Here is a 19,994-nt window from a genome sequence, read left to right on the forward strand (position 1 = left end):
AATTTGACTGAAATGTTGGCTTTACTATTAGCCAGTTTATTGACTTTGGCTAAGTTTTTATTTCTTCTTCTGTAAGATGAGGATAATCACAGTCTCCCTTCACTGCATAGAAGTGAGAATTTTTTTTCAACGTTTATTTATTTTGGGGACAGAGAGAGACAGAGCATGAACGGGGGAGGGGCAGAGAGAGAGGGAGACACAGAATCAGAAACAGGCTCCAGGCTCCGAGCCATCAGCCCAGAGCCCGACGCGGGCCTCGAACTCACGGACCGCGAGATCGTGACCTAGCTGAAGTCGGACGCTTAACCGACTGCGCCACCCAGGCGCCCCTAGAAGTGAGAATTTAATAACAATGCTGTCACATGGTAAGTTTTCAATCAATTATGTTTATTTTTATAATGACTGCAAAAGCATAATACAATACCTGTATCAAAGAAGGTAATCAATAAATGGTTATTCTTATTATTCAGTGCCCACCCCTGTAATTTCCTATAATTTTGACTTTAGACAAGTAATTCCTGACTTAGCATGGGAGAGAACACACTTGACATGATATTGTTGGAAAACTTCCAAGTATTACATGATTCTTTAGGGAAAGAAGTGCTTATAAAAATCGTGCAAATAAGCTAAAATAGGTGGGTTGAATTCTTTACAGCATAACATGGAGACCATCTTGGAATTACTTGCATTTCAATTTTGTCTTCCCCATTCAAATATAGGCTCCTTGAGAACAGGGTCAAGACTTCCACAGACCCAGCAAAATTCCTTGCATATTAAAGGAACAGGTAAATATAATTCTTTAAACTTATATACCTAAGTTTATATATCTGTATAATTCTTTAAAGTTTTTTCATCTGTATAATGGTGTTAATAATAATTGCCCCATTATCTAAGAGTATTGTTGCATCCACAGGAGAGCAGTTACTATAGCAGTGACATAAATTATGTAAAGACTTGTCAGTTTTGAAGTGCTATATGTTGACAGGTCACCAAATCATTCCATGTTCAGACACCATGTGTGCGTGTGCGTGTGCGTGAGAGAGACAGAGAAAGAGAATTAAGAATATATAAGGCAGTTAGCCTTCTAGTGTGGCTTCTGGCATCCCAGCATTTCCATGTCCTTAAATTGGTAAAGTAAATGATTTGAACTGTTGGAATTTAGCAGACAGAATCCTGTAGTTAATGTAACTGGTCGGGTGATCTTAATGGGGAAAGAGTGTAATGGGCAGAGGTATCAAATGGCAAAGGTATTCCATCAGGCTCAGCAAACAGTGTGGCTTTAAAAACAGTTTCTGAAATACAGCCAACAAGACTCTAGCCCCATAAAATAAAGGCAGAAGCCAATGGGCTTTGCCTCAAAGGGGGATCTGTAAAGCTCTAGTCTGTTGTAAAATGCTCCATCATAGCAAGTACATACGTGCAGTGTGCCCTAGACATGGAATATATCAAAAATCTGCGCAATCCAGAGTGACATGAGGAGTTTCCTAGAGTCCAGAGGCAGCATTTAGTCCTCTGACCTGGAAGATTGGATGAAACAGAAATGTGGCTTTCTGGAGTTCACTTCAGGATGAATACAAATGAAAATAGGAGGGGGCTTGTAAATGCAGTTCTCACACCTCTGAATTTCACTCGAGGGATGATTTATATCAATGAAAAATGCAGTAGAAGATAAGAACCTAGCTAAGAGAACATGCTTTGCATCTCTCAAATAAATGTTTTCTTGTTTACAAAGTTGGGAGGATAATAAAAACAATCTTGTCAAAAAATAAATAGAAATGGATTATCAAAATATTTTTATACGACGTAAAAATGTAAGGAGGAAGACTTGTGTTTCCATTTAGCTTATAGGAAGCTGGATGACAATGTCACTTTTACAAAATCGTGCAAAACCATAACTTTTTTTTTTTTTAATTTTTTAATGTCTGCTTCTTTTTTTAACGTTTATTTATTTTTTTGGGACAGAGAGAGACAGAGCATGAACGGGGGAGGGGCAGAGAGAGAGGGAGACACAGAATCGGAAACAGGCTCCAGGCTCCGAGCCATCAGCCCAGAGCCCGACGCGGGGCTCGAACTCACGGACCGCGAGATCGTGACCTGGCTGAAGTCGGACGCTTAACCGACTGCGCCACCCAGGCGCCCCGCAAAACCATAACTTTTTAGAATGCATCAGGAAACTGAGGTCAGTAGACAATCAGAGGTAGAAATTTCAAATGGTTGCAGCCCCCCTGAGGGGAGAAAGGGCACACAAAAGGTTTGACCTTAGGTAGAGTACCTAAAGAAGGCCATCATTAAAGTGGTTACAAAAGAAAACAGTTGATATTTAAATAATATTTTTAAGCCAATTTGTAAGCTACATTAGAATTTATGTTTCCTGGAAGCTCAAGACGTAAGTGAATACCTTATTTGCTAGGCCTATGACATACTAAAATTTAACACACACAAACAATAGCAGACACTGAACTCAGCATGAGAAATAGTAAATGAATTTGAAGCTAGATCAATAGAAAATATTCTTACTGAAATACAGAGAAGGGAAAGAGTTTAGGGGCACTTTAGTGGCTCAGTAGGTTAAATGTCCAACTCCTGATTTTGGCTCAGGTCATGATTTCATCGTTCGTGAGATTGAGCGTCACACTGGACTCTGTGCTGACAGTGTGGACCCTGCTTGGGATTGTCTCTCTCCCTCTCTCTGCCCCTCCCCCACTTGCATATGTGCATGCGCTCTTGCACGCGCTTTCTTGCTTCAAAATAAATAAGTGAACATTAAAAAAAAGTTAAAATCAGACCTTCTAGGAGATAGGGGATCGTGTCAAATGATCTAATAACCATGTAATTAGAATAACAGGAAAAAAAACCGAGAAGGGTACAAAAGAAATATTTGAAGAGATAATAGCCAATTTCCCCGTAAATTAATAAAAGAAAACAATCAAGAAACTCAGGGACCTTCAGGATAAATATAAATAAAAATATAATTAAACACAACATAGACAAGCAGGTAATAGCAGACTTCGCATCAGACCCTATCTAATCCAAAAAAGATAGAACGTGAGCTTTAAAATACAGAAAGAAAAATTGTCACCTCAGAATTCCATTGTACACAATAATAACATTTAAAAATAAAGGTGAATTAGGGGCACCTGGGTGGCTCAGTCTGTTGGGTGTCTGACTTCAGCTCAGGTCATGATCTCGCAGTTCGTGGGTTCATGCCCCCCATCAGGCTCTGTGCTGACAGCTCAGAGCCTGGAGCCTGTTTCGGATTCTGTGTCTCCCTCTCTCTCTGACCCTCCCCCATTCATGCTGTCTCTCCCTGTCTCAAAAATAAATAAACATTAAAAAAAAAATTAAAAATAAATAAATAAATGTTAAAAATTTTTTTAAAAAGATGAATTAAACACTTTCTTGAACAAAACACTATAAGAAATGTTAAAGGAAATTCTTCAAGCAAAAGGAAAATACTACTACATGGCACTGTAACTCTAAATGCACACACATACAGAGCAGCATCAGCTATGGTAAATGTAGTAAATATGAGGTTTTAAATATTTTTAAAATCATTAAAAATAATAACTGTGTAAAGCAAAAATGGAAAAAAACTGGGTTTATAACAGGTAAATTTTTTAAATGTGTAACAGTAATACTATAAAGGAAGAAATGGATAAAGTAGAAGTAACTGTTGAAAGATTATTAGATTATGGATGAAGTAGAAAAATATTTGGAGAAAGACTGTGACAACATAGTGCTGAATATTGTAAACCTGTAGCAACAACACAAAAAATAAAAAGTAGGTAGAAATAATCATCTAAAATAAGGCAGAATGAGAGAAAATGGGGAACAGAGAACAGATGAGACCAAAAAAAAAAAAAAACCAATTTTTAAGACTGTAGTTTTAAATACATCAATTATTGCATTAAATGCAATGGTCAAAACAAACCAATTGAAATTTAGAGATTGTCAGTGTCAGATGGCTTAGATTGACCATAAAAGAATGTGGGGGAAAAGATACACCATGCCATCAACAATCAAAAGAAAGCTATAGTGAATTTTTTAATATCAGACAAAGTAAACTTCAAAACAAAGATTTTTACTAGGAATAAAAAGATAAATTACCTAATGATAAAGAGATATAAAAAGCCCTAACATAAGGCAAAAGCTGATAGAACTGAAAACAGAAATAAAGAAATTTTGGAAACATCAATAATCCTTCAGTAATTGGGAGAACAAGAAGACAAAAATCATTAAAAATGTAGATTTGAACATTATCAGCCAACTTAGCTGAGATTTATAGAATATTCCACCCACTAATAATAGAATACACATCCTTTATATGTTTTTAAACTTAAAAAAAATTTTCTTTATTTTGAGAGAGAGAGAGAGCAAGTCCCAAGCAAGCTGAACAGTGTCAGTGCAGAGCCTGATGTGGGGCTTGATCTCATGAACCATGAGATCATGACCTGAGTCGAAATCAAGAGTCAGATGTTTAACGAATGAGGCACCTATGCACCCCCACATTCTTTGTAAAGTACACATGAAACCTCACCAACTATATTATTGGCCATAAGACAAATCTTGACAAAGTTATAGGCATTAAAATAATATAAAGTATGTTTCCTTAATACAAAACAAACTAGCAATCAATAACCAAAACAATATGGGAAAATCACCAAGTATTTGGAAATTAAATGACATATTCTAACTAACCAGTAGTCAAAACTTTGAAAGAAAATTAGAAAATATTCCAAATTAAATAAAACATGAAAACAGAACATATAAAAATGTATAGGATATAACTAAAGCAGTGCTTAGAAGGAAAATATATTACACTATATAACTATATTAGAAAAAAAAGAAGTATCTATAATCAATAATCTAAGCATCCATATTAAGAGCATTGAAACAGATGAGCACATTAAACACAAATCGGGAAAAAGGAAGAAAACAATATGAAGTAGCAATCATTAAAATAAAATGACCAACGCACCTGGGTGGCTCAGTTCCTTGAGCATCCAACTTCTGCTCAGGTCATGATCTCAGCTTAGCTCAAGCCCTGTGTTGAGCTCTGTGCTGACACCTCAGTGCCTGGATCCTGCTTCAGATTCTGTGTCTCCCTCTCTCTATGTCCCTCCCCTGCTCTCACTCTGTCTCTCTGTCTCTCAAAAACAAGTAAACATTAAAAAAATTTTAAAAACAATGAAAATAAATAAATAATAAAATTACCAAATGCTGATTCTTTCAATGGATAAATAAAATGTATAGAATTCTAGAATGACTAATTTAAAAAAAAAGACTGAAGAAAAAGAGCACCAGAATTAAATAACTTTAATACTTTAATGACATGGACATTTTATATGAAAGATGAAAGCTATGAGAGCGCACTCAGGAAAATTAGCTAGAATGATCAGCCCTAGACGTATTAAAGAATTTGAAGTTGTAATTAAAAACCTTCCCACAAAGGCAACTCATGGCACAGATGACCCTACTTGGGGATTTCGATGAAACATTCCAGGAGCAAATAATACAAATTCTGCACAAACTCTTCTAGAAAATAGATGTGGGTTGTTATTGACTGAATATCTGTGTCCCTGCAAAATTCGTGTATTGAATGAAATCCTAACCCCCCAATGTGATGTTATTCAGAGGTGGAGTCTTTGGGAGGTGATTAGGTCATGACAGCGGAGCTTTCGCGAATGGGAATATTGCCCTTATCAAACAGGTTCCAGAAAGATCTCTCACTCTCCCTGCCATATGAGGACACGTTAAGAAGACCATAATTTATAACCCAGAAATTAGGTACCCACCAGACAACAAATATGCAGACTCCTTAATCTTGGACTTCCCAGAACATGAGAACTACGTGTTTGTTGGTGAAGCCAGCTAGTCTATGGTATTTGAATTATAGCAGTCTGAACGGACTAAGACAAGCATGTAGTTCTTCTCAATTATTTTATGAGACCAATATAACCATGTTACCGAAATCTGAAATATAAATTTTAAAGAGATAAAAGGCCTATATCCCTCATTAATAAAGATACTTAAAAAATTGCATCACTTCAAATCTAGCAATATAGAAAAGGATATATGTCATGATCAAGCGGAATTTATGTCAGGAGGGCAAGGTTATAAGTCACTAGGGAGTGAGAGGTTGAAGGTGTGTAAATTGGCAAAGAGGGTCAAGAGGTACGGTCTTCTAGCCATAAAATAAATGTTATGGCTATGTAATGTATAGTTAATAGTACTATACTGCATATTTATAAGTTGCCAAGAGAATAAAACTTGAAAGTTCTCATCACAAGAAAAAAAATTATGATTTTTATGAAGATCAATGGTAATTACTGTGGTGATCATTTCATAGTGTACATGAATATCGAATTGTTACACTGCATACTTGAAACTAATACGATGTTATATGTCAGTTATACCTCAACAAGAAAATTAGATGGAAATACATTTAACAAAGTATATACAAGATTTATATGCCTTTTACAACAAAAACAATTGTTAAGAAAAATCAATATCTAAATAAAAGGGAAGTATACTATGTTTACAGATCAAAAAATTTCATACTGTTAAGATGTCACATTTCCTCAAATTTACCTTAAAAATTCAATGAAATCCTAATAAAATCCCAGCAAGCTCTTTTGTACACATTGACAAGCTGATCCTAAACTTTTTTATGGCAATGTAAAAGATCTAGAATAGCCAAAAGGATTTTGAAAAACTTCTGAAAGTAAACAAAAGAGAATTTCTTTTTTTCAAATTTGACTGAGAGAACGATTTCTCAGGGCACAAAAAAAATGATCCATTAAAAAAAATGGCTGATTGGATTTAATCAAATTAAAAATACTCTGTGAAAGAACATGTTATGCGAATGAAAAGAGAAGTCACAAAGTGGAAAAAAATTGCAAAACACAAATCTTATAAAATTCTTGTGTCCAGACCTATGAGGACTCTCACAACTACATATTAAGCAAAAAATATGAACACACACTTTACCAAAAATATATGAATGGGAAATAAATACAAGAAAATATTTTCTACATCATTAGTCAACAGGAAAATACAAATTAAAATACCATGACAGGGGTGCCAGGGTGGCTCAGTAGGGTAAGTATCTGACTCTTGATTTCAGCTCAGGTCATGATCTCACAATTCATGAGTTTGAGCCGTGCCTTGAGCTCTGTGCTGACAGCATGGAGTCTGCTTGAGATTTGCTGTCTCCCTTTCTCTCTGCCTCTCTCTCAAAAATAAATAAACATTTAAAAAAATTACAGTGAGATACCAGTATACATTTATTAGAATGGCTAAATTTTTGAAAACAGCAATGAATGTCAAAAGCTAGAAAGGATGCTGAACAACTGGAACTCTCATACATATCTGGTAAGAATGCAAAATGGCAGAACCACTTTGGAAGTCAGTTTAGCTGTTTCCTAATAAGTTAAACATAAACATACCACATGATTTAGGAATCTCATATATATGTATTTGTCCAAGAAAACTGAAAACATAAATATCAACTCAAGAGTCCTATGTTAATGTTTATGACAGCTTTATTCATAATTATCCCGGACTGGAAACTACCCAAATTTTCACCAACTGGTGAATGGATAAAAAAATTGTGGTACATCCATCCAATAGAATGCTCTCGTTAAAAAGAAACAAAGTGCTGATACATTTAGCAACATGGATAAATCACAGAAGCTTTATTCTAAGCGAAAGAAGCCAGACACCAAAGACTATATACTGTATAATTTCCTACAGCCTCTGGAAAAGGCAAAATTATAGGGACAGAAGTCAAATCGGTGGTTACTAGGACCTGGGGGTTGGGGAGGGGGTTGACTCTAAAGAGGCATGAGGAAAATTTGGTGTGCAGGGGGTACATATAGTCTATATCTTGATTTTAGCGGAGGTTACATAACGTTTACATTTGTCAGAACTCCTAAAATTGTACATTTTAAAAGGTCGGATTTTGTGTGTATAAATAACACCCCAATAAACTTAAAAAAAAATGTTAGGAAGTATCAGATTTTAATGCAAGTAAATCATGGCATTTGCTGTCATGATAATCTTTACCAAGCATCTCATTTGTATGTCTTTTAACACAGTTTTGAGGTTAAACAGTGTGCTGGGTCTTTTATCTATGCCCCAATCTCTTTTCCAATTGGGTTTGACCAAAGGTAAACACAACAGGAGATTATATTGAGGAAGCAGACTTAAATCTTGGTGTTTATTTCATAAATTCCCTCCCCTTTAGGTGACTCTTGACTGGTTGTATCCCTTGATGAAAGGTCACACTTCTTCTGCCAGGCAACTTTCTCTACCCAAATCTGTCTGTCTGTACTTACCTTTAACCCTGCAAGATTAGGGTTATCTGCCTATTATTGGTTTAGTCCAATAACAGGACTGCAATGTCCTTTCTGGTTCCTTTGCACTCTGCTCGCGTTAAATTCTCCTCAAATTACTGTTTCAATGTACTGTCTCTTTACAGTCAGAATCCTGACAGAACAAGTCTCAACTCCTGATTCCATCACTTTTAAGCTGTGAGCACTTGGGCTATCCATTTCACATATTTGAGCTTTAGTTTTTTTCATCTGTTAAATATGAATAATAATACCTCTTCAGCAAGGTTGTCCTGCAGATTAAGTAATGATATACTAGCTGAAAAGTTTTCATGAATATCTTCTCCCTTTCTCATCTTAATCTCTCTCTCCCTTCTATCACTGGATGTATATTCTCTTTCAATTTCTTCATATACTCTGGTTTCTACTCTGTCTTTCAAGGTAACAGAATTTCTCTGTCATGTATAAATGCATAAGTAATTTATATAAGGGTAGATAATATGCAGAATCCTGTGTAAATGGCTTAAATGTACCATGGTTATGTTCCTGGAATAAACTGTTGCTATTTCTACTGCTGCAGAACAGTTAAGTCAAACTTTTGAATTAGGTCAACAAAATCCACAAATAGGGTGGAATCTTTGGGCTGTTTAAGCAGGGACAGATCTGGAATAAATCAGCCACAGATATCACTTGTCAGCATGCTGAGGGAGGCATTTCAAATAAGGGTAGAAGGTACATCAAGAATATTGGCTTCTGGTAGCATTAGGATGCATCCATTAAATTTATATTGAGAGTTTTCCATCATGTGGATTCAAGCTAACATAATCGTTTTATGGCCGTAATGTCTAAACAAGGGTCCACAATTAGGCTGTATTTTTATCTTGACTTGTGAACTATCACTGCCAACTACTCAAATTTCAGGCTTGTTGAGACATATGTTATCCCTGGAAACCCTTCACAAAAAATAAAGCATTTTACTGTCCCACGAATTCACTGTGCTCCGGTCCGTTCCCACCTACATCCAAATCAACCATGTTATAGTTCCTACACTAGTGAGTAGTATTTTAAATGCTTTTTAAAGCAAAACCAAGAAGAACAAATTTATTTCTATTTGTGCAAAAACATGATCTGGTTTGGGTTATTTTTTTCTAGCTTTTTAAATAGTGAGACAGGATGAAGTTGTGGGAAAAGAACTGGATAAGGAATTAAGAAGATAGGTATTTGAAATCTGGCCCTGTTACTGCTTCCTAGCTGTGTGACCTCATAACATCACTTAATTTATCTAGCCTCAGTTTCTTTACCTGTCAAATGGGGATCTATCTAGTGCTGAACCAAATGAACTAATAATGAGCTAACACATAACTTATTACCTCTAGGATTTAAAAACTTATTTTTTTTTTGCAATCTGCATGTATAATGTTGTAAATGGGATTAGTAGGAAATGGAAAGGAAGAAAACATTCAGACAGAGGCAGGAATGTCTTGGTGAAAAAGAAATTAAAATCCTGGAGGACAGAGAAAGAATGAGTACAACGTCTGCATTTATAGCCCACATGTCACAGTTAAGTATTTATAGGTTTGTTGGCAACAACCTTCCCAGTATAGCAATGTTAATTATGAAGTAGCTGTCAGTTTCACTGACACAGAGCTGTGCACCTGACTGAGCCTGAAACTACTCACCATTTCCATAGATGATCGTTTAAAATAAGGGTCCAAAAAATATACCAATAAATCAGTTTGGGTTTCTGATTATAATCTCCCTAAATCTTACATTGAAATACCCTAGTGACTTTCTTTTGAAAAAATCTTACTGCATTTTATTTCCCAGATTTGATGTGTAATTATCCGAGCTAGACTAAAACCTCAGGAAGAAGTGATGGGTCTAAGGCTGAACACAATACTAAATGTGTACTTAAATTTTCCAGAGCCCAAGCTCCTGTTGCTACTTAAATACCATGATCAAAGCAATAGATAAAATAGATGTGGAGAATAGGAGAGAGAAAGAGAAAGACTCAGAGAAAAAGAGTAAGAGAGAGGGTGAGGGGAGGAGAGATTGAAGAGAAGCTTGGGAAAATGTTCAGTGGAAAACCTAGAAATGATGTAAGAGAAAGCAAAGGCAGGGATTGGAGTAAGGGGTGTATAACTGAGACTATAAAAACTCAGAGAGAAAACTCACCATCAGGGCTGAGTTTGGAAGAAACTGCACAGACAGGATTCTAAAGTTAGAATCTCCTGATTTTTCACAAGGTAAGTTATATATAAAAGCTATGAGAAAAATTTAGGGTTTTTTTTTCTTTTAACTACTTTTTTTATTTTCACATACTTTTAACATGTTTTGATTATATCCTGATCTTGAATGTTTTATGGTAATATTTATCTCTCTAAAATGAGTAGAAACTCTAAGAAGATATTTTTATAATACAAAATTAGGGTGGAGCTAATTGTAAGTTCAGACATTTCATATTTACCGATTAATTTTTGCTTTTGTTTTCCACTTTGAAACAAAGAGAAAGACAACTCAAGATAATGATTTTCTGTAAGTGTTAGTAGTCTTAATTTTGCTTTCATCAACGATGTCCAATATTATAAAATTTTTAAATGTATAAAAATGGTTGACTTTTAAAAACCTAAGTAGAAAGAAAAGGTTTTCTCTTATCTTTATTTCTATCAAAATTGGAGTCTAAGAAATATCCCTAAATTAATCAAGTTCCAGAGTCAATATTCTATATTCTTCAAACCTAAAATATCCTCTTTCTCTTCTTATAAAATTCAAACATACAAGTATGATATTAGTACAAGTTTAGAATAGAGTTAAATCATATCTATTCTTTTGTATTTGAAGTGTTCTTGCTTTTAAGTGATCAAATTGAGAGTTAATCTGAAACATATATTTGAATTACATGTAAGAAATTTAAAATTTTGCTTCAGGGTGTGGTAATAGTGTATACTCAATAAATTCAGTTCTAATGAGGAATATTGCTCCTTCAAATTACACCTCTAGAGTCTATAGGTTAAGGAATGGGATAATTATTTGTTTCTAAGTTACCTTTTAGAAATTAAATAATTTTAACAATAATTTATGATTATTTTAATGCCCATAGAAGCTATCAAATTGATATGTCTTCCCAAAAGCATCAGGTACAGTTTGTGTCTTCTCTTTATTTTGATACTGGCCTTCAGCCCTCTTACAGAATTTTTCTAAGGAGACTCTCCAATAGATATGAATAGAAGTCTCGTTGTAAGTGAATTGCACTGTGATGTCACTCAATATGGCATTTAAAGTTGACATTTGTTTCTCTCCTTTTTTTCTCAGAGTTTTGAACTGATTCTTATATAATGAATCATGGGCAGTAGAGCAGCAGATCTGTTTATAGACCAGATTTGGGGACCTCGAGATTATAATTTTAACTTCTTGTTCAAATACTTTCAATGATTTGAACCTTTGCTTAATAATATTAGATTAATTGAACTTGTCCCAAAGAAAAAGAACTCAAAGTAAGCAGTCCCAAAATATTGCCCCAACTCTGTCACTGTATAGTTTGTAACTTCAGACAAGCCTGGAGCACAGAGTAGGACTCAATTATATTCTGTTATTATGGAAAGAGACAAAAGGGCTGCAAGTGCCAGGGAGACTGAGTGGGAGAATGATGGAGGGAAGCTCCCACATCAGCCAGTTTTTCCTATAGTCAGGAATGAAGACTTGGGGTTAATCTTTACATATCACCTCATTTAATCTTCTTGCCGATATTTCATCTACTGAGATCGCTACCCACAGGACACCTTTTGCTTAGTTACTATGGTGCCATCAGAGGAATAGGAGCTTTGGGGTCAGGAGACCAGACTTCTAATCCCAGTCCTGACTTCAGCATCTTTCACTCAGCCTTCCTGGGGCTTCATTCTTTCCTCAGTAAAACTGGAGTTTGGGAGTTATTAAGATCGGGAGGTTATAAAAGATCCCAAGTTCCCTCCTAGCCCTGGATACCTCTCTATACAGGTCAACTCCCCTGTGTCTGAGATCTCTCTGATTAGAGCCTCTTGTAACTGAGCCCTCTCTCTTCTTTCTCCACATTGTTCTCAGGGTACCTTTGTGGAGCAGTGGTTAGCATTACCTGCCAGTAATTGCCTGGTGCCTTGGTTGGCTTGAACTGGTTATTGTCCAGCCTTTCCCTTACCAACGTTCCATGACATCAGGCCTCCGCATGAGGCTGCTCCCACAGGAACAGCTCCTCTGCCATGCCTTACCCTGATCCCTCCTCTTCTTTGTCCATCTTAAATCTCTCCTTCATCTCCTCTCCCTTGGCCAAGTTCATTGTCTCTGAGCCTCACTCTCTCCATCTCTTGAGAGCATTAAATCCAACAGTTTCCAATGAGCATCCCCTCCCTTTCTAAAATTCTGTGTTCCTAATGATACATAAGGCTGTAACCATGTGAAAAATGCACTTTTAAAATGTCATCCAGGCCACCACTGGCAACTTGGGCACTGACCCACCAAGTCAGAGCTGTGGTTCCCGTGGGACAATTTTGGTGGTTGCATTTCCCTGCAAGCTCTGACTTGTCTGTCCACGCCAGGGCTGGTAGAGGCTTCTCCTCTTCCTCTACCTCCTTTGCAGTCCATTTCTTCTCAGTTGTTCCCATGCTTGTGGAAGGTCTAGTTCCAGTAACAAGATCCTTCATTCCCATCATGCCCACAGTGCTTCTGCTTTTATGACAATAGTCTGACTATGCTATACAGTCAGTATCACCAAAACCCTGTGAAAAATCATGATCCTAACAAGATAATTACAGATTTTTAAAAAGTCAATAAAGATCTCTTATGAACTGTAAAACAAAACGATGTATCATATAAAATTATATTAAAATTAAATTTAAAATTCACTTTTGTTAATATAATTAGAACTTGAATAATTATTTTTTGAGTATAATTTGGATTAATTCCCTTTCTTTTCTTCCCATTATGATATTCTGTTGTATGCTAATATTTTCATGGAAATATTTCATAGAAATATTGTTGCTGAAACTAATGGTAATGCATAATATGCTGTAACATCAAATGTTAGAGTGCTTGCCACGTCTAACTCTCTTCAGTAAAATTCCTTCCCTCACTCAATATTACCTTATTATAATTTATCTTCTACCACTTTGCCATAATTCTAGATTTCAGGTAACTTTGTTCCTTAAAATGAACAAGGGTAAAAAAGTATTTTTCATAACATAGAAAAGTACTAGGGCATATTTTGTGAAGTTGCCAGATTTAGAAGGCAATACAGGATAATGACAGCTATTATTTGTGTAATTAACTTGCGCTAGTCACTTTTATTATCTGTAATCCTTATAATAAACCTATAAAGTAAATCTTTGCCCCACATTCCTGATGAACATACGGAAACAGAGAGGCTAAGAAGCCAGCCCAGTCAGGAGTCACAACCACGTTGGTGTAACTTAAGGGCCAACCTCTTTCTACTGGTCGACTTCATTGTATTAGAAAGTAGACGCACAGTCCCAGGCGTTAGGGCACCAGGATTCTAAAGTAACTCTGCTTGTCTCAGTACATCTATTTAAGAAAGCAAAATTATAATATTTTGCCTGTATCTAACGTGACTGATGTGATAATGAAAGGAAGTAAATTAATTTCAAAATAATAAAGTACAATGCAAATGTTTAAAAAATGGTTATTTGCAACCATTGCACTTGAAAGAAACGGAAGCATTAAGAGTCTAGTGTTGCAGGAGGAAGTCCCTGGGCAGGGCAAGTGGTTGAGGGGGTCTCCAGGTTGACCAGGCTGTGAGCGACTGGAGGACAGGGAGAGTGTCTTACTCACATTTATATCTCCAGTGCTTGACATGTAATGTTTACCTAATAAATGCATCCTGTTGCATATTATAAAATTTATACTTTGGGACTTTCATGTACATGATTATATTGGCTAGTTTAATGTAATTAAAATGTAAATTAATATTTTTATTAAATATATGTAAGTACAAAATGGGCTAAAGGTAAAAGTGGTGGTAATAGCCTACAATATCCTGAGCCTTATATGTGTCATCTGTAACTGCATTTATCCAACTTTATCTTTTGAAAGCCTTTTTACACCAGGTAAAAATTCCCCATGTATTAGATGAACAAGCAGCATGTTTATGTGCAACTCTGCCAGCTTTTTCCTATCCATAGTGTTAAAGATTCTTGTTTTTCTCATTATAAAGCATTGGAATTAAACAACAAATCCCCTTAGCAGAATTGTCTACAGTCATACCCTAAAGTTTTTTTCTATTTCTGGGTGACATCATTTTATATCAAGAAACTTGTATTAATTCAAGGATCCAAGCACAAATTAAGATTTGATAAGGAAAAATCTTAAACTCTGCTGGAATAATTATTAGAGAATATTGATTCATGTTGCTTTCATTAGAATGAGAATCTGAGATGTGAAACATTAATGGACTAACTGGGACTCTGGCATAAACGTCTTCATATTTACTGTGGTTGTACAACTTAGGCAAATTTCTACCCTTCTCTAAGCTTCAGTTTCCTGTCAATAAAGCCAGGATGTTAATATCTGCTCTGCATTCCTATTTACCTACCACATAAAACTGTTTCATTCATTTCATTCAGCACACCATGTTGATTCTACATACTCTGTTACAGATACATACCCCTGCTTTTAAACAATGCAATCTTCCTTTAAAGTATCTTTGTAGGTTTCCATAAATTTTTGCAACAGACTAGTAGTATGATTGGCAATTCCAAATAAGCAAAAAGAGAGAGATTTAACAACAAAGTTTGAGATTTTCTAAAATAGTAGTGTCTAAAAAAGAATGAAAATGGTGCCAAATAGAATAAAGCCAATTAACACATGTATAGTGGGAAGTTATCATTCTTCCTGATTCATAGCATTCAGGAAAAGTCCTTTTAAAATTCAGGTGTCTGCCACATTAAGAACACCTCACCTGTAAGCATTTTACTTTATAAGCAATTTGTTTGGGAGATGGGAAAATGTTTTATACTTTTACAAATAGGTTATACTTGAGGGAGCATGAAACTGAGAGTCTGAAAATGTAAGTTGTTTTTCTGGATCTTCTTCTAACTGGCTCTGTGATTTTAGAAAATGTACTTCTGCCGACTGAAGAGAAATGAGAATGAGAGAGAACGTGTTTCTGATATTTTAATTAAAACAAAAAAAAGGGGGGGAAATGTTAAAGCAGCCTCAATTTTCACGTTTCTGGCAGGATAATACTCAAAACAGACCAAAATACTCATCACACAATTTACCGAAAATTACAACTTTCTCAAAGAGAATCTCAAGTAAGTGTCTAAGCAACATGACTATGTTTCTTAGATGTATTTTTGTGACGGTGATATAGATGATATATGTATTAGCTGACAGAAGCTATGATTTATAATTCAGTTGCTTTTGGGGTGAAAATCCTCAGTGATTTTTAAGTCTCTTATTTATGAGGATGTGAAAGCAATTCTCTACTTCTAAAGTTCTAAGTGCCCAGTCACACTCAGCATTCTTGTTTGTGGGGCCAAATTCATCAGAGGCAGTGGAATTGAAGCTCCAATAAGGAAGAGACTTGCAACTCACCTGGTCTGTCTCTGCCTTGCAACAGGCAAGTGTCTCAAGCACATGATTATTTCACCCTTCAAAGAAAACTACTAGCAAACTTCTTTAACACTGTTCAAATATTGTCACTCACTGAAATATCAAGATTGTGTGCATGATGTCCAAGTGAAATATATCCTCTTGATCATTTAAAATAAGTGTTGCAGGGGCGCCTGGGTGGCTCAGTCAGTTAAGCAGCTGACTTCAGCTCAGGTCATGATCTTGCAGTCTGTGAGTTCGAGCCCTGTGTCAGGATCTGTGCTGCCAGCTCAGACCCTGGAGCCCGCTTCGGATTCTGTGTCTTCCCTCTCTCTCTGCCCCTCCCCCCACTTGTGCTCTGTCTCTCAGAAATAAAGATTAATTTTTTTTTCTTAAATAAAATAAAATAAGTGTTGCTGATTGCCTTTATGAATGGTCCCAAATTTTCAGTTCCTTGTCTGGTTGCTGAGTATAAACTTTATGTCCCCTGGAAGGATTTTGGTTTCAGCAAAATTATAATCCCTTTGATACCGTGTAGTTAATCTTTTCACATTATTTTGCAGTTCATGAAATGTTTTCATGTGCAGTTTAGAGTTCCCACTGAAAAGTTTTTAGCTATCATAAAATAAGAATAAAAATGATATGGTGTTTTTTTCATAAATAATTACATATCTTTATACATTTTTAGTAAATAACATTAAATGTAATATTAAACACACTTATTGCTCTTAATGGAAGCCCTAAACCAAATCCATAATGATTTATGCTATTTGTAAATTAATTTAAAAATTTTTAGTTAACTAAAATTAAAATTCTGTGAATTCATACAGTGAATTTCATTAGACAATTTTGACAATTTAGACATGTTATTCAAGGTCACCAGACCAAGAAATAGCACAGTAAGGATGCTTCTCCTATCCTTCAAATCTAATTCTGGGTTGTTTCTTCGTCATCACAGAAATATTTTTCTGATGTTGTTGAATACCTATCTATTGACTGAAAGTTATATTTTTTAAAATATTGAGCATACTGGCTTAAACATGATGAAAAAAAGAAAAAAAAACCAAGTAAACACTTGGAAATACATAGATGTACCATATTTCATCCATTCTGATGCACTTTTAACATCTCTGCAATTAGAGTGAGTCTTACACTTGATAGCATGACATAATTTAATTGGTAGCAATTTTCTTTCAAAATACATGTATAAAATGGGATCTCTTACCATAAATGACATCTTAAAATGAAAGATTTGGAAACCCTGTCTTTTCAGCTAGAAATACTTTAAATTCAATAGGAGTATGTTTATGTCAAAAGCTACATGCAATCTAGTGCATAGACTGGCTGACTTGAGGGACAGCAGAAAGGTTTTCCAGCTAAACATGCACCACCTATTATCATTACCTACAATGTCTGCACTTGTACCAGAAAAGAGCCAGATTCACCAGCAGACTTTTAAAAAGCGGGAAGCAACATTAGAGGCCATTTAGACCAAACCCGTTTCACTCGGCCTAGAATGGAAAGGGTTCGCGCAAGCTATCTGGTCAAGCCAAGGCAGGGTCTGAGTCTCGCAAGTCTCTTCATTACAGTGCGCCACACAGACTGTGTTAAGCATTGTCCCTGTTAGGCCCTCTTTTAAAATAAAAAATGATAGTCACTCTGTTATCTATTTTTCCTGAAGCTTTTCTTTGTTATCAAAAGGGCTCAGTAGGTTAAGCATCGCACTCTTAATCTCAGTGCAGGTCTTGTCAGGGTCATGAGTCAGTGCAGGTCTTGATCTCAGGGTCATGAGTTCAAGACCTATTGTTGGGCTCTGTGCTGGGCATGGAGCTGACTTAAAAAAGAAAAAAAAAAAAGGATGTGGGTGACTGTAACTTGTGGAGTAGGGTATAGGGTACACTTGATCTTACTCTGTTTAGGTTCACTTAGGGCCAAGCTGACTCACCAATTACCTGGAAGACCACCATTATTTTCCAAGAAGACTGTGGGCGATGCTGTGGGCAGGCACATATGGCCATTTCATGGTGTCAGAACTAGGGACCCTTTTCAACAAGCCCTATTAAATCTTACTTAAATGCCTGTGTTAGGCCAGAGTGGGAAGACAGGGTAAAAGAGATAGTTTGTAAGTCCTTTATCCCTTATCTCTAAGCCTTTTATTTTTTTTTTAATTTTTTTTTCAACATTTATTTATTTTTGGGACAGAGAGAGACAGAGCATGAACAGGGGAGGGGCAGAGAGAGAGGAAGACACAGAATCGGAAACAGGCTCCAGGCTCTGAGCCATCAGCCCAGAGCCTGACGCGGGGCTCGAACTCACGGACCGCGAGATCGTGACCTGGCTGAAGTCGGACGCTTAACCGACTGCGCCACCCAGGCGCCCCAAAGCCTTTTATTTTTAATGTTTGTTGAAGATAGCGGTGGGGTAAAGTCTATTTTTAATATTTCCAATCAAGTAAATAAAAATTTCCAAAGTTATCAAGGCTCACCCCCAAACTCAGTACTCTTGAGACTTTCTAATAGGTCTACTATCCATAAGTCAGACATTAATGACCAAGTTGCAGGTTGAAGAGAAATGTTCTTAATCACCTGAGTAGTCTGCTTGTTGTTTTCAACACCAGCCCAGTTTAAAAGCTTTACCACAAAACGCATCCCATCAGATATTGACTCACGTAGTTTCTTCTTTCAGCTTAACCCTCTCATCCTAACACCTCCCCTCACTCTCATTTGCTTTCATTTTTTAGATCTATGCTTCTCAGTCTTTCTTTGCCCCAGCCCACTTGAGAGGCTTTTTTATCATAAAAATTATTCATTATAGCATCAGTTCTCAGTAATGCAAACATATGTCTTCATTTTAGCAGAATTCTCATTTAATTCTAGTTTAAATACAATTACATAATTTCTTTGCTACTGCATTTTCAGAGTTTTTATTATGTCAGTATGCACTCCCAATGTTCCTGTAGGGAATATACAATACGTGTTGCTTCTCAAACTTACATGTGACGGAACTTCACACCTTGCCCTCTCCACTGCCACTCCAGATACTGTTTCGAGGATCCCTTTGGGATATATAAGAAATTCTTATGTGTTGGAAAGTCTTTGAAACATAGATTAAGATGTTACACGATGTAAATGCTTGTTTATTCAGCAGTATTATTTAAAATGTGAGAATGCTGGACCCCTGGGTGGCTTGGTCAGTGAAGCATCTGACTCTTGATTTCAGCTCAGGTCATGATCTCATGGTAGTGAGATTGACCAGCATCAGGCTCTGCCCTAAGAATGAAGTCTACTTAAGATTCTCGTTCTCTTGGGGCATCTGGGTGGTTCTGTTGGTTAAGTGTCCAGCTCTTGATTTCGGCTCAGGTCATGATCTCACAGTTTGTGGGCTCTGCACTGACAGCATGGAGCCTGCTAGGGTTTCTCTCTCTCTCTCTCTCTCTCTCTCTCTCTCTCTCTGCTCCTCCTCTACTCTCTCTCTCTCTCTCTCTCTCTCAAAATAAAGAAACTTAAAAAAATTCATGTTAAAAATTCTCTCTCAAAAAAATAGTTAAAATGTGAAAATGCACAAACATAGCAGACCAATTGGCTAAAAATGAATGAAGTACACACCTAATTTTATAAAGCAGATTCCATGCTCACTCTTTTGAAGCTCCTCCCTAGCCAGAGGAATATCATTCAAAAATTACTCAATAAAAATTACTGAAAAATTTGCAAACATCTCCACTCTGGTGTATTCATACAATGAACATCCTTGAGTGCTCTTTCTTGATTTGGAGTGTATATGGGGCCAACTAGATGTTTAAATCATAGGCTATATTTATCCACTATCAACAAAATAGGGAAATGGAACTGAACCTACTCTTTTTCTTCCCTCCCTATAATTTCCTCTATTTCTAATTTTGTGGCAATCAAGTTTCAACTAGTTAATCAAATGTCTTCTGTGTGGCAGGTGCCAGGGTGTTTATTTTCATTAGTGTCCCAACTGCCATATTTAGGAACTTGGCCTTTTGGTTAACTGGCTACAAACATGGCTTTGAACCATTAAATGTGTGTATTTAAACTCAGCATTTATTTTTACATCTCCCTA

General features: G+C 36.1%; 1 protein-coding gene across 3 annotated transcripts in view; it reads left to right on the forward strand.

Moving 5' to 3' along the window:
* Positions 1-717: 717 nt before the first annotated feature.
* Positions 718-19,994, forward strand: part of OSTN (osteocrin) — a 53,653-nt gene continuing 34,376 nt past the window's right edge. For 2 of the 3 annotated variants that reach the window (XM_040479549.1, XM_040479547.1), the window contains exons 1-2: positions 718-785; positions 10,840-10,868. The gene's annotated coding sequence lies outside the window, so the exon portion shown is untranslated. Of the gene's footprint in view, positions 786-10,428; positions 10,580-10,839; positions 10,869-19,994 lie in introns of those variants that run through there. The other variant, XM_040479548.1, reaches the window with a different exon arrangement.

Source organism: Herpailurus yagouaroundi, unplaced genomic scaffold (assembly GCF_014898765.1).
Source record: "Herpailurus yagouaroundi ecotype Mexico unplaced genomic scaffold, PumYag 159, whole genome shotgun sequence".
NCBI classification, from domain to species: domain Eukaryota; kingdom Metazoa; phylum Chordata; class Mammalia; order Carnivora; family Felidae; genus Herpailurus; species Herpailurus yagouaroundi.